Source organism: Manis javanica, chromosome 6 (assembly GCF_040802235.1).
Source record: "Manis javanica isolate MJ-LG chromosome 6, MJ_LKY, whole genome shotgun sequence".
NCBI classification, from domain to species: domain Eukaryota; kingdom Metazoa; phylum Chordata; class Mammalia; order Pholidota; family Manidae; genus Manis; species Manis javanica.
Genome location: NC_133161.1, coordinates 13,169,324 through 13,182,431, shown reverse-complemented (window position 1 = coordinate 13,182,431; position 13,108 = coordinate 13,169,324). Strand labels below are relative to the sequence as shown.

General features: G+C 44.6%; 1 long non-coding RNA gene across 1 annotated transcript in view; it reads left to right on the top strand.

Moving 5' to 3' along the window:
* Positions 1-2,246: 2,246 nt before the first annotated feature.
* Positions 2,247-13,108, top strand: part of LOC140849839 (uncharacterized) — a 45,434-nt gene continuing 34,572 nt past the window's right edge. The window contains exon 1 of the long non-coding RNA XR_012132080.1: positions 2,247-2,282. This is a non-coding gene — a long non-coding RNA (uncharacterized lncRNA). The remainder of the gene's footprint in view (positions 2,283-13,108) is intronic.

The window sequence follows — 13,108 nt, the reverse complement described above, 5'->3', positions numbered from 1 at the left end:
CAGGATTTCTAGCCCTGCGATCAGAGGGCTTTAATTTTTCCTGAGCAACTAGGATGGAGGTCTTTAATGGGTCAGTATGAGGTTTCCCCACCAAAAAGGGCCTCAGCCAGGACGGAGGATTCTTGGCTAGATTTTCCCAGACCAAGATATAGGGGAGTTGGTCAGGGTTGCCCTCAAGGTCTGTTCGGGAGATAATGGTTTTGACTTTGCCGATAAGGTCCAGGGAAAGAGACCCCTGGGTCGGCCAGCCTACTCCAAAGGAAGGCCACTCGACTGAGCAAAAGGTGTCAAGCTTACCCTTCTTGATGCCAAGGCTCATATTTAAGGCCTGTTCCTTGACCTTCAGGAAATGGGAAAGGATCAGACTCTTAGGAGTAGCCTGAGTCTGACCCATAGTGAAAAAGAAGAAGAAAAAGAATATGAGGGAGACGAAGGTGAAGGATGAAGATGCCACTTCAAACAAGATGACTGTTGTATGTGCTTGTGAATGGGTGCCTGTTGTTGCACAGTTTTTCTTCTGCGGGGGACGCGAATTTATCTGGGATTCGCGGCTGTGACCCCCTTATCCTGTCACGGGAGTCTTCTAGCGGCGGGCGCCCTAATGGCTCTTAATTGCCCGACCCGTGCCCATGGGGAATGATGTAGTGGCAGAAAGGAGGAACAGAGAGAGCAGGAGAACCTTAGAACAAGGAAACTTAAAATGAGAAGTGCAAAAAAACATAAACCGAAACCAAAACACAATAAAACAATCAATGATAACACCAAGCACACACACCACATCTGATCGCACTCGTTCGGACCGGTCCTTCTTTCACTCTGGTGTGCACCACCCTCACCACTTTCAGGATCCTCAAAAACTCTCGTGATTCTCCCGAAAGGCGTCCACTCGGACTGCCGCAGGGTGACAAGCTCGATCCTTTCCTCCTTGGGTGTCAGGTTCCTGCCGATCGGACTTGCTTTCCTAAGGCCGAGTCACTCAGACCCTAGGGCCAGGATTAGTCACCTGGACTTCACCCAGGGTCACTAACCCGGGGACCGGGACTACCAACCCAGACTCTCTCACTCGGGGTCACTAACCCAAGACCATACACGGGATGGCAACTCCCGCTTTATAATGGATTTATGCAGACACGAGGGGGCAACCCTCGAATTACACTGCCCCGTCCAGACAATTAGACCTTGCTTCCAGCCGTCCTTTGTTCTCAGGGAAGCCGCACGGATCCCGGACAAGCCCCCAAATGTTAGGGTCTAGGACTCCAGGGTTTCCCAGAGAACAAGACACACGGACACGGAGATGAAAATCCAAGCAAAGTCTTTATTCAGCCAGCAAGCTGGGGTCGACAGCACCTCCCCTGACACGCAGGCCGAGTCCGAGCTGCCGACCCCAAAGCAACTTTGGGTACTGATTATATAGGATCTTCACAGCAGTTACACCAAAGCCCGCGCAGTTCTACATCTAATAGGTTTAAAACACACTTTATATTGTAACCAATGGGAAACATTGTAACCTTTTTAGGGAAAGTGCCAGTTGCCTGCCCGCTTTAATTGTTATCTCTTGCTTACCCAAGCATGTCTATGTGACTTATCACGGGTTACATCCCCAGGCGTTCCCAGGCTGTTGCCCACTTCTAGTTATTTAACTTAGGGTAGGCGCATTTCTCAGAAGCCTCGGGTAATTTACACAAGAAAAGAATGGGTGGCTCTCGCTCTAGGCAGTCAGGTTAAGTGTCATTAGTTCTTTTTCCTGACTTGATGCTCTCTACACTCCATTACAATTATCACCCTTAAGGTTATTTTCTCCTAAGGTCCTTGTGGCCTGAATGTGCCCCCAGGCTACAGCTGCCACATGATGATTGCTCTGAACCCTCAGCTAGTGCCTGCCTGTGGACTTAATCTGCATAAGACTTTGAACCTAGCTGAATCCTTGGGCTTGAGGATTGTCATAATTTTATTGCTGTTGCTATTGCTATGTCATTAGTCTGGTCACAGTGCTCCAGTTTTCTCACCCAGGGACCATTGCAGAAGAAGGGGAATGAGTGGATTGTAAGGCGAGATTCCTAGAGGGTGGCCTGTGGGTAAAATTGTAACATTCCCAGAATGTCTTGCCAGGTTTTAGTTCATTTGCATATCCTCAGGGGTGGAGAGAAGTTCATCTCCATATCAATGGGTAATTACCTGGGCAACCGAGGGCGTGTCTGAACCTGAGAATGTAAAGGGAGGGGCTTGCTTGCTTGCTTGTTTGCTTGATTCTTCAGGAGAGAGATGGCCCTGGACTGCAGTTTGTAAGTAATAAATGGGTTTTAAACTTTATTTCTCCCTTTGACTGATTTTAGTTTTTAGAGGTATTTTGCCCCGGGATTTCCACTCTCCAACTTACAATATTACAGAATTATTGTTAATTTTCTTAGATGTGATAATGGATTTGGCTATGAGAAAAATATCCTTACTCCTGTGAAATTCCTGCATTTTGGTAACATCTGTACTTAGAGGTTAGATTAGTTTTCTAGAACTGATATAAAAAATGATTAAAAACTGGGTGTTTTGCGACAGAAAACCTCTCACAGTTCAGGAGGCTAGAAGTCTGAAATCAAGCTATCAGCGGGGCCATGCTATCTTAAGGCTCTTGAGGAAGATTCTTCCTAGTTTCTGGTGTTCGGGTTTCTCTCTCATTATAATGACTCCAGTTCTTGGATAGGACCCACCCTCATCAAGTATCTTCTCATCGTAACTTGGTTACATCTGCAAAGACCCCCTATTTATAAATGGTCACATTCACTGGTACCAGGGGTTGAGATTTTAGCCTATTTTGGGGGGAACATAACTCAACCTACAACAAAGGTGAAATGACAGGATGTCTGAAATTTACTTTAATGTGTCTCAGTAAAGATTTTTTATGGCCAGAGAGATAGAGGGTGAAAAAAACCCAAATGTAGTGACACGCTAATAACTGTGGAATCTAGGTGGAAGGTATAGGGGGGAGCGTTATATGCTTTCAACTTTTCTATCAATTTGAACATTTTCAAAATAAAAAGTGAAGGAAAAACAGATTCCTGGCAAGTCCCCTATCCACAATCCTGTTCTGTTTCCTGTATCTGGGATAGGGTACAGGGATATGTATTTTTAATAAGCATTCCCATTTCAATAAGCACTTGAAGGTGATTCTAATGCACTGCTGGGGTTGAAAAATACTATTTGATGTTATAGATTCACACAGATATATTTAAATCCCCTGCTGTCTTCTTTCTGCCAACATCACTCTAAGATCTCTAAGATGGGTTCTTTGGAGAGCATAAATTCATGTAAAATTAAACCAACCAACACAGCATGCACATACGGTCACACAATGGTGGCGAATATTTCAGTGAGTGCGGATTGATGTAACAGTGACTGACAAATTATTATTGGATATATATTTCACATTAGGGAAATGCATCCAAAGTAAATTTATTTCTCTTGAGCACTGATAGCTTCAGCTAGGATTTTTTCGTCCTCTTTCTACTCTTATCTCTCCTATGGATATATGCCTTTAAATTTTTTTAAAGTCTTTACTTACATCTTTGTGGGGTTTGAGGAAGAAGCTGGGACGTATGCACATGTTCAATCTGCTATGATGAATGGGAAGTCCTCAGAACCCCCAGTTTTCAACTCGTTTTATTGAAGTAGGCTTCCTCATATAAACCTAGTCCTATTTCAAAGTGGAATCAAGGAGAAATAGGGCTTGATTCACACAGTTTGAAGACCACTCTCCAAAAATGTTTTTGGCCTGTGTGGTTAAGTCTGAATTATCAGTCTAAGTAAATTGCCTGACCATCATGTATGGACTGTGTATACACAGCTCAAACCCAAAGGCCCAGCCCTGTCCCTGCTAATGAAACACAGTGCCCACAAACTGAAGGTTCCCCTTCTCTCACCCTGGAATAAACAGGAAGGTCTCGGGGCTGTGGTGTTAGGGCTATAGCCCTGCCCCTAATTTCTTCAGACCCTTTACTAAGAACTGAGTCATTGCAACATCAGCCAGCTGTCTCAGCACAAGAAAAGCTTTGCTGTGGTATGAGGTTTTGTGGGCTGCATACTACATCTGGGTCAGCAAATTAAACTCCACAGTGTGGTTACTGAGTCCAGCTTCATCTAGTTAAAGGGCTGTCTGATTTCACTCTCTGGGCATCGGCTCTCCTGGGGCTTGGGATACAAGGCCCTCTACGGGTGTTTAAGTTGCAACACTTCAGACCTAAACCACTGGATGACACATACCTAACCTCATCTTATCCACCAGGACTCCAGGGTATGTGAGCGTAACAATACTCTGTGTATTGTTACCAAGGTCTGTGTGTATGTATTGGGACGAAGCGGGGAGGTGAGGATGTATTTCTTTGTCCCTCAGTTTCACCTACCACTTGGGTTTCTTTCCTGCCGTGTCGACCCAAACATGGGCTTTTTTTCTCAGTTCCCTTTCACGGAAGTTTTTAAAAAATGACTTCACAAAAGCTGGTCAGCTGTCTACCTACATAGGGCTTTACAAAAGGAAGTATCTTGATGGGCTGTAGTCACCCTGGTCTCAGATTTATAGTGGATAAAATCCTCAGAGACTAAATCATGTTAAAAATTCAAAACAACTCAACAAATATTTATTTGAGGGACTGCTGCTATCCAGGGCTCTGGAATACAAACATGAAAACCAGAGCTGCTGCCTTCCAGGGGCCTTATGACTATGGAGGAAAACTGGCATTTTAGTGGACGGCTACTTCAATGGAACTGAATCTATCCCTGGATCTGGAGCTGAGGCATAGACTCAGGCCGTAGTGACTGGTCTAGAGGTGGGCATGCAACCTAACCAAATCCAGTGATGCACGTGAGATGTCTGCTGATATCATTCACGGAGAGGTACTAGATACTTTTTGCTAGGGTTGCTACTGATAAGGATGATATGAGTCTGGAGTTGCCAGAAGCCATAAGATGGAACCTAAGAATAAGGCCAATGAGCAAAAGACAGATCTGCATTAAAGAAACTGAGCTCCTTTGTCAAGCCATTCCTGATGGTCCATATTCCTAGACTTTTCTGTTAATTGTCCCAATAATTCTTTTTATTAGTTTAAGTTAATTATATGGGGTTATCTGCAATTTGCAACTTGAGTTTGAATAATGTCCCTCCCAAATTCACATCCACCTAGAATTTCAGAATGTGGCCTTATTTGAAAATAGGGTCTTTGAAGTTGTAACTAGTTAAGGACATTGAAATGAAATCATCTTGGATGTAGGCTGTACCCCAAATCTAATGACTAGTGTCATAAGATGAGGAGAAAACAAAGACATAGAGACACAGGAAAGAAAGTCCTGTGGAGAGAGAGGTGGAGATTGGGGGAGTTACATTGCCAAAGGCCAAGGAATGCCTGGGGCCGCCGGAAGCTAGGAAGCGGCACGGAAGGATCCCGCCTTAGAGTGTTCCGAGTGGCGTGGCATTGCTGACATCTTGGTTTTGAACTTCTAGCCTCCAGAAGTATAAAATTTCCATTGTTTTAAGCCACCCATTTGTGGTACTTTGTTCTGACAGCCCTAGGAAATTAATACGCTGCCTACATGAAATCATTCAATAAATATTTATTGGTATCGAATACATGTCCAAAGAGGTCTTAGCATAAAATTCAGAGAACAGGGACATGGGGAATATAGAGATATTTGAGCTGGGACATTAGGAAACACAGAAGAGTTTAACCTTCGTCTCGTTTGATCTCTTTCCTGTGTGGGAGCCGTGCCTTATTTAAGGGATGAGGAGACAATGGCAAATGATACTTGCATCAGTTTGCTAGGGCTGCCCTGATGACAGGCCTCAGATGACAGAAATGTCTCATGGTTTTGGAGGCTGGACGTTTGAGGTGAAGGTGCTGGTGAAGCTGAGGTAACGTGAGTTCATTCTGAGGCCTCTCTCCTTGGCTCGTAGATGGCTGTCTTCTCCTCGTGTCTGTGTATCATGTATCAGTCTGCATGGGCTGCCGTAACAAAACACCACAGACTGGGGGGCTTAAACAACAGAAATTTGTTTTCTCACAGCTCTGAAGACTAGAAATCCAAGGTCAGGGTGCCAGCCTAGTCAGCATCTGTTGACAGCGCTCTTTCTGGCTTGGAGGCAGCCCCCTCTCACTGTCTCCTCACATGGTGGAGAAAGTTATGGTATCTCTTCTTTTTACAAGGGCAAGAATCCCATCATGAAGGTCTGCCTTAGCCCAGGCTGCTATAACAAAATATCATAAATTGGGTGGCTCATAAACAACAGAAGGTTATTTCTCACAGTTCTGGAGGCTGGAAGTCCAAGTTCAGAGTGCCAGCATTGGTCACATCCTGGCGAGGGCCTTTTTGCAGGTTGCAGACTGCCAACTTCTTGTATCCTCACATGGCAGAGAGCAGAGCAGGGGAGGCAAGCTCTCTCCTGCCTGGTAGAAAGACGCGAATCTGACCCACCAGGGCTCCACCATTGCTGCCTCAACTAATGCTAATGTCCTCCCAGAAGCCCCACCCCCTGATACTCACACTGAGCGGGATGTAGTTTCAACACATGAACTGTGGAGGACACAAATATTCAATCCCTAACAACAGGGCCCCACCCTCACAACCTCGTCTAAGCCTAATTATCTCCCAAAGGCTCCACCCCCAAATACCATGATATCGTGGGGTAGCTTCACTACACAAATCCGGGCGGGACACAAACATGTAGTTCAGAGCACATACAGAAAATTTGAAAGAGTGGCACAAAGACCATCCATCTCCCCACCATCATGATTTAATAATTGACATTTTGCCATTTTTACTTTATCTACATGTGTATTTTTTTTTTGCTAATGTTTGAAAATAAGTTTTATCAATCTTATCTCACCCCTAAGTATAGTGCCATTATCATGCCAAAGAAAATTCAGTCATTTTCATCTACTACCTGGTTTAATATCATCTAATTCTACTATTATCTAATATCCAGGCTGGAGCCTATTGACTTTCAGACTAGAACTTAATCACTGGCTCTTCTGAGTCTTCAGCTCACCAGCTGCAGATACTGAGACTTCTCAGCCTCCATAATTGCATGAGTCAGTTCTTTACAATAAACCTTTATATGCATATAGATATAGATATAAACATCTGTCTAGCCATCCCCTATTGGTGCTGTTTTTCTGGAGAACTCATTTCCATGCCTTAGATCATTAGGGCTCATTTGTCTCCCAGAACCCTGGTTGAGAAATTAAGGTGAATAGATTAAGGTTATTCATTTGGGGCAAGAATATTTCACATCATATGACATCAGGAACCCTCTAATGTATTGGAGGCCTCCTATTAATAAAATTAAACTTGGTCACTTGATCACTGATTTCTGTTTTTATAAAGTTATTTTTTCCCCTTGTCACAAGTGATTCTGTGGGGTGATATTTTGGCACCATGCAAATATTCTGTTTCTCAACTCATTTGCACCTAATGCTTTTGGTATTGACAATCCCTGCCTGAATCAATTATGTCACTGGTTGCCTTCCCAACAATTTAAACTTAGGAAAGGTTTGCCCCTCAAAAGGCCACAGCTTAATATCCAGTAATTACCATGAGTGGTAGGATGAAGCTAAATCCCTCACCCTTAGAAGCCTTTCCTTTTCCTAGGAATCCTCTAATTTAACTCCTTAGTCTGTGGAGACCAGGCCTGGCTGGTTGGTTCCCTGGTGCCTGGAAATTAAACACCAGGAAAACATTTTGTCATCTTTGGTTGTGGTGCCTGAAAACAAAAATCAGAACCATTTGCAAAGGCGGGTGGAGAGGAGGAGAAGTACCACAGCGAAATAAAACAAACTTAATACACGTATGTGAGATTCAGAGCAGGACATGCTGAGGTACCCGATGCTGACTGAAGGTCCCAGCAGCAACGAGGGACTCGGGGAAGGTAAGCTGGTGAAGCTGCTGTCAAAGAACTAGCAGGACAGTGAGCATCTGCCTTGATTCTAGAGAAATTTTTTGAGGTGGGGCTCTTTGTTTTCCTAGTGAATGCTTGTTGGAGGAGAGGGGGGTTGGGGACCAAGAGGTGTACAGCAGGTGAGGTCTACTGAAAGGGAGAGGAAGACCAAATGATGCCAGAGGGTGCAGGATCCAGGCGGGGACAGGCTGAGCTCACACCACACTCCATCCAGGCAGAGAGGAGCATTAAGGTCAGAAGCCAAGGGAAGTCAACAATTCCTGCACCAGGTAGGAGCGACATGGCAAGAATAGGAGAGAACCTGTGGAGGCGACCACAGAGCCAAGCACTGCATAATGGGGGCAAGCAAGCTGGGTGTTCTTGAGGGAATTCTGCGACTGCAGGGTATCTAGAAAAGCACCACTTCTGTGTATAAGCCAGGAGGAGTGGGCTGTCACAGGGGCTCCCAGCGGGCCAGGAACCCCAGCACTCCCGTGCCGCCTCTCCCCCACTGCGCACACCAACACTTGCTGCAGGAACCCAGGGAAGCATATTCATGATGCTTGTGAGAACTCAGGGCAGCAGGTCCACTGGGCTCTCCCAGAACTCCCTTTTCCTCCCGCCCCTTTGTGGTCCACGTTCCCGGCCCCTCCCAGCAAGCGCTGGAGGAGCTTCCTGCAGTGTTTCCCCATTACCTTAGCATTTCAACGCCTGGAAGAGATTAGTGTCATTGGCAAACCTGGAGAGCTCATTGTGCACTTCCTCTCCAACGTGATTTGTAAAAAAAAAAATGTTGAAAGAGACCAGTTCCAGCACTTTTCCCTAGCATTTTCCATGTATAATCTATAGAGCAGTGTCCATTTATCACTACCCTGGGGCTTCCTGTTTTGAACCTGACCTGTTCTTGGCAGACTGTCCACCCTGGTTTCATCACATTGAAAGACCTGGGCAGACTTAACCCTTTCTTAGCCTCCTTCTCTTCTGTTTCCTGCCCTGCTTCTTCTGAGCTTCAGGCACATGGGCAGGACTCAGACTTCTGGGGACCTGCAGGCAGGAGAGCAGCTAAACTACTGTCTAGTTTTCACCCACCTTGCTCTCTGCATTTTGCTTGCCCCTTTCTTTCTAGGTAACATTTCATGAAAGTTGGGAAACCACCCCCTTCATTTTTGGGGTGTGGAGGAAATGCAGTCCATCTGGACAAAACTTCCCCTGGTGTTCTCAGACAGAGCCATCCTTAGCATGGGGAGTGGCTTACAAAGAACCAGCAGATCAAGTTCAAAAGCAAATACCTGGCTTGGCCTGGGCTGTTCAGGAAAACAATGGAGAAAATGGCCATGAAATGGGGAAGTGATTAATGGAGCTCTATCTATGACAGTCTCTAGAAAACTAGTCAGGGTGTTCTAACTTCATTTTTTTTTTTTGCATTAATTAGAGATTATATCCTGACCACCTGTCTCAACTGAGGGGGACTGCCCCTGGGCAAGTTCACCCTGGATTCAGTGAGACCAAACAACAACAAGAGAACCTAAGGGGAAAAGGATTTATACCAAGCTTTATTCTTTCGGTGGCAGGTCTAGTGCTGGCATCACATCCGCCTCTGGGGCATTCGCAATCCGTCTGTCTCTGTCTCCAGGCAGAGCACTGGGCAGAGCTCTTGGCATAGTAACACTGACAATAAAGGCTCATTGCCAACGGGCCTACCAGTAGGCCAATTACATCATCAAGTAGTGTAGGGTCAGGTGAGGATCCTGGCCATAGGAATTTGAATTTTCCCTACACCACCTAAGGATACTTGTCTCAAAACCCACTAGTGACTAAGGAGCTTCAGGTAATGGGCATGACTCTCTGGTTACCAACACAGCTATGCCTCACTTTAAGGAGGCTCGGTAGCTGAGTCCAAACGACAAATGTCAGCACAAATGTTGTATGTCTACCCAGTGCCTGCCCCAGCTTCTCCTAGACACAGCCCCCAGCCCCTAGCCCCCAGCCCCCAACTAAGGGTGTGCACATGACCAGACTGTCCAGTCATGTGTGCCACATTCCCAACCCTGGTGCCCCACAGCCAAGAGGGACCTCATGCAATTAAGTGGTTGCAATGACAGCATAGATGTGGTATTGCCTACTGCAGTGTTCATGTTCACCTTACTCCTTAGAAACAGAAGCCCAATTTTTAAAAATTGTGGTAAAACTCAAATGCAAAATACACACATTTAAAGAATACAATTCAGTATTTGGCACATTCATGAGGTTAAACAACCATCACCACTATCTAGTTGCAGAACGTTTTTATCACCCATAGGATTTATTTTATTCAGAGTGGTAATGCTGCCAGCTCTAAGGCTTCATTTCTCAACTTCCCTTGAAGCCAGGTGTGGCCTTGTGACTAGGTTTTAACCAAAGGAATGTAAGCAGAAGTGTGAGGAACTCCTAGGAAAGCTCCTTAAAAGGAAGTGGCGTTTGTCCTCTGCTGATTCTTCTGCTGACCTTAAACATCAGCTGTGCGTCTAGAGGTCTGACGGAGGAGCTGGCTTAGCTGGGGTTCTCATCCTTGCTGAGGGTCGTACAGGTCTCCTGAAGGAGGAGCTCCCACTGCACAAGCTGCTGAGTAAAGTGAGTCGCAGGCCTAGCCCGCATCCATGCAGGGGTGTGGGAGAAGCATGTATGGCTCTTTGGAGGCCCACCAAGGTAACAGGCTGCCAGCTCTGCCCATGGTCCTGACTAGGGATCCATCTGATATATTCCTATTCGACTCCTTCTCTGACATACCCTATTTTCTGTCTCCAAGCTTCCTGAACTTGACTGCTGGAGCTGGCCTCCCATGGCTGATGAGCCCATCCCTTGGATGTGCAAGTCCACCCTCTGCTACACATGGCATGCTGGGTGATCAACTTACTCAATGCTCACTCCGTGCCAGGTTTTGATCTAAGTATTTGACGTGGATCAGCTCATATAATCCTCATAGCAACCCTGGGAGGTTAGAATCATCTCCTTTTTAGAGATGAAGAAACTGAGACACATAGTGCATTTGTTTCACTGTATCACATTTTGTCCTAAAACAGAACATAGGACAAAATGCCATACAGGGAACTAAGTGCAAATCCTCCTTCAAGTCCTATCCTACCCTCACCACTACTATAGGTCCACAACATAGACTGGGTGGCTTAAAATCAGAAAATTTAACCAGTGCTCAGTGGTTATTTCTAAACTTTTGCTATCATAAACAATGCTGCAACAAATATCTTTGTGTACGTGTATATAATTTTGTGCGTATATATATGTGTATGTGTGTGTATATATATATATAATTTTGCCTGTATGTTTATCTGTTAGATGAATTTTTAGAGGTGGGATGTCTGAGTTAAAAGACATATGTGTTTGTAATTTTGATAGGTATTGCTCTCCATAGAGACTGAACCAAATTGCCCTCTCATCAGTAATGCTTGAGACCAGCTGTTTTGACATAGCTTCATCAACACACCAACAAAAATCATAAAACTTTGCCAAATTTATAGGCAACAAAAGTGTACTATGAGTTAGACTGAGCATCTTGTTACATTTAGGGCTTTAAGGTTTATGACCCCAGTCTGGGGTGGGCTGCAGCCACCGGCCAGGCCTTGAGCACCAGTGCTCCATCCCTATGTCCAGAGTCACAGAGTCACATCCAAAGGTGCCATGTCGGGTGCTTCTTTCCAAATGGCAGGGCTCCCCCAGGTGACATGCCAAAACAAGAATGTTCCTTTCTTCCTTTCTAGTTTTAATACTTTTCTGGTGTTAAAATAATTTATGATCCAAACAAAAGGGAGTCTGAAAGAAAATGTAAATGACCATTATTGCCTGACCCAGAAATAAATGGGTAACATTTTTGGGTATTTACTTTCAGTTTATTTTTCTGGTTGTATTTGCTTTTTCTCTTGAAAACTGTATTTAGTTTTAATTTCACTGAAAATACAGGCCTATATGCTCCTAAAAAGATACTATAATTCAGCTTTAAAAAGGGAGGAAATTCTGACTCAGGCCACAACATGGATGAACCCTTGAAGATGTGATGCTAAGTTAAATAAGCCAGTCACAGACAAACACTGTATATATAATTCACCTATATGAGGTGCCTACAGTGGTCAGATTCACAGATAGAAAGTAGAGTGATGGTTGCCAGGGGCTATGGGGAGGGGGGAATGGGGGAACTGTTGTTTTAAGGATATTAGAGTTTCAGATTTGCATGAAAAGATTACTGGAGATCGGTTGTTACAACAATGTGAATTATGGAATACTATGAACTGTACACTTAAAAATGGTTAAGATAGTAAATTTATGTTATGTGTATTTTACCACAATTATACAAATATTTTTAATTTAAAAAATAGATTTGCATTTTCCCTCCTTCCCAAAAAGGTAGTACAGGTACAGTAAAGTCTCCACTTGATTACTGTTATTAGTTAGGTATGTATGCCTCCAGAACTTTTCCTATGCATAGACATACTTAGATGAACATAAAAAAAAATACGCTGTTTCGCCTGGAGACAAAGAGGATTGGGGTCACAGGACTTCCCCACACAGCCCAACGTTTTATATATATTGAATATGTGAAAGTTCCCAAACCACCTACCTTTATTTTGGCATGTGATCAGAGACTTGACACTTCTGAATATGGGGACTGGACTGGGAATGACTGATTCCAAAAGAGAGTTTTTGGTTCCCGATTCCAATTCAAGATGGTGATGGAGGAAGATCCTCAACTCACCTCCTCCTATAGATATAACAAATCTATAGCTATATATGAGATAATTAACTCTGAAAAGAACCTGAGTACTAGCTGAAGAGCTACTCCACAACAAAGGATAAAAGAGCCGTACTGAGATGGGTAGGAGAGGCAGAAACTCAGTCTCGCCAAAAACCTGAACCGTGGTGCAGTGGCCAACCATCAGTAGGGTCCTCACAAATACAGAACTGCTCCCTGAGGAGCAAGGGGTTTGTGCCCCACATTAGATACCTCAACCCTTGGGACTTGCACTAGAAGGATGAGCTCCCAGAATATCCAGCTTTGAAAACCAAGGGGGCTTACATCCAGGAGAACCATATCATCTAGGGAGATATTGCTCTTAAAGGACTCATGTGCAAACTCACTCACCCTGGGATCCAACACAAAAGCAGCAGTTTGAATGAGCCTAGACCATATTTGAAGGAGATATGTTT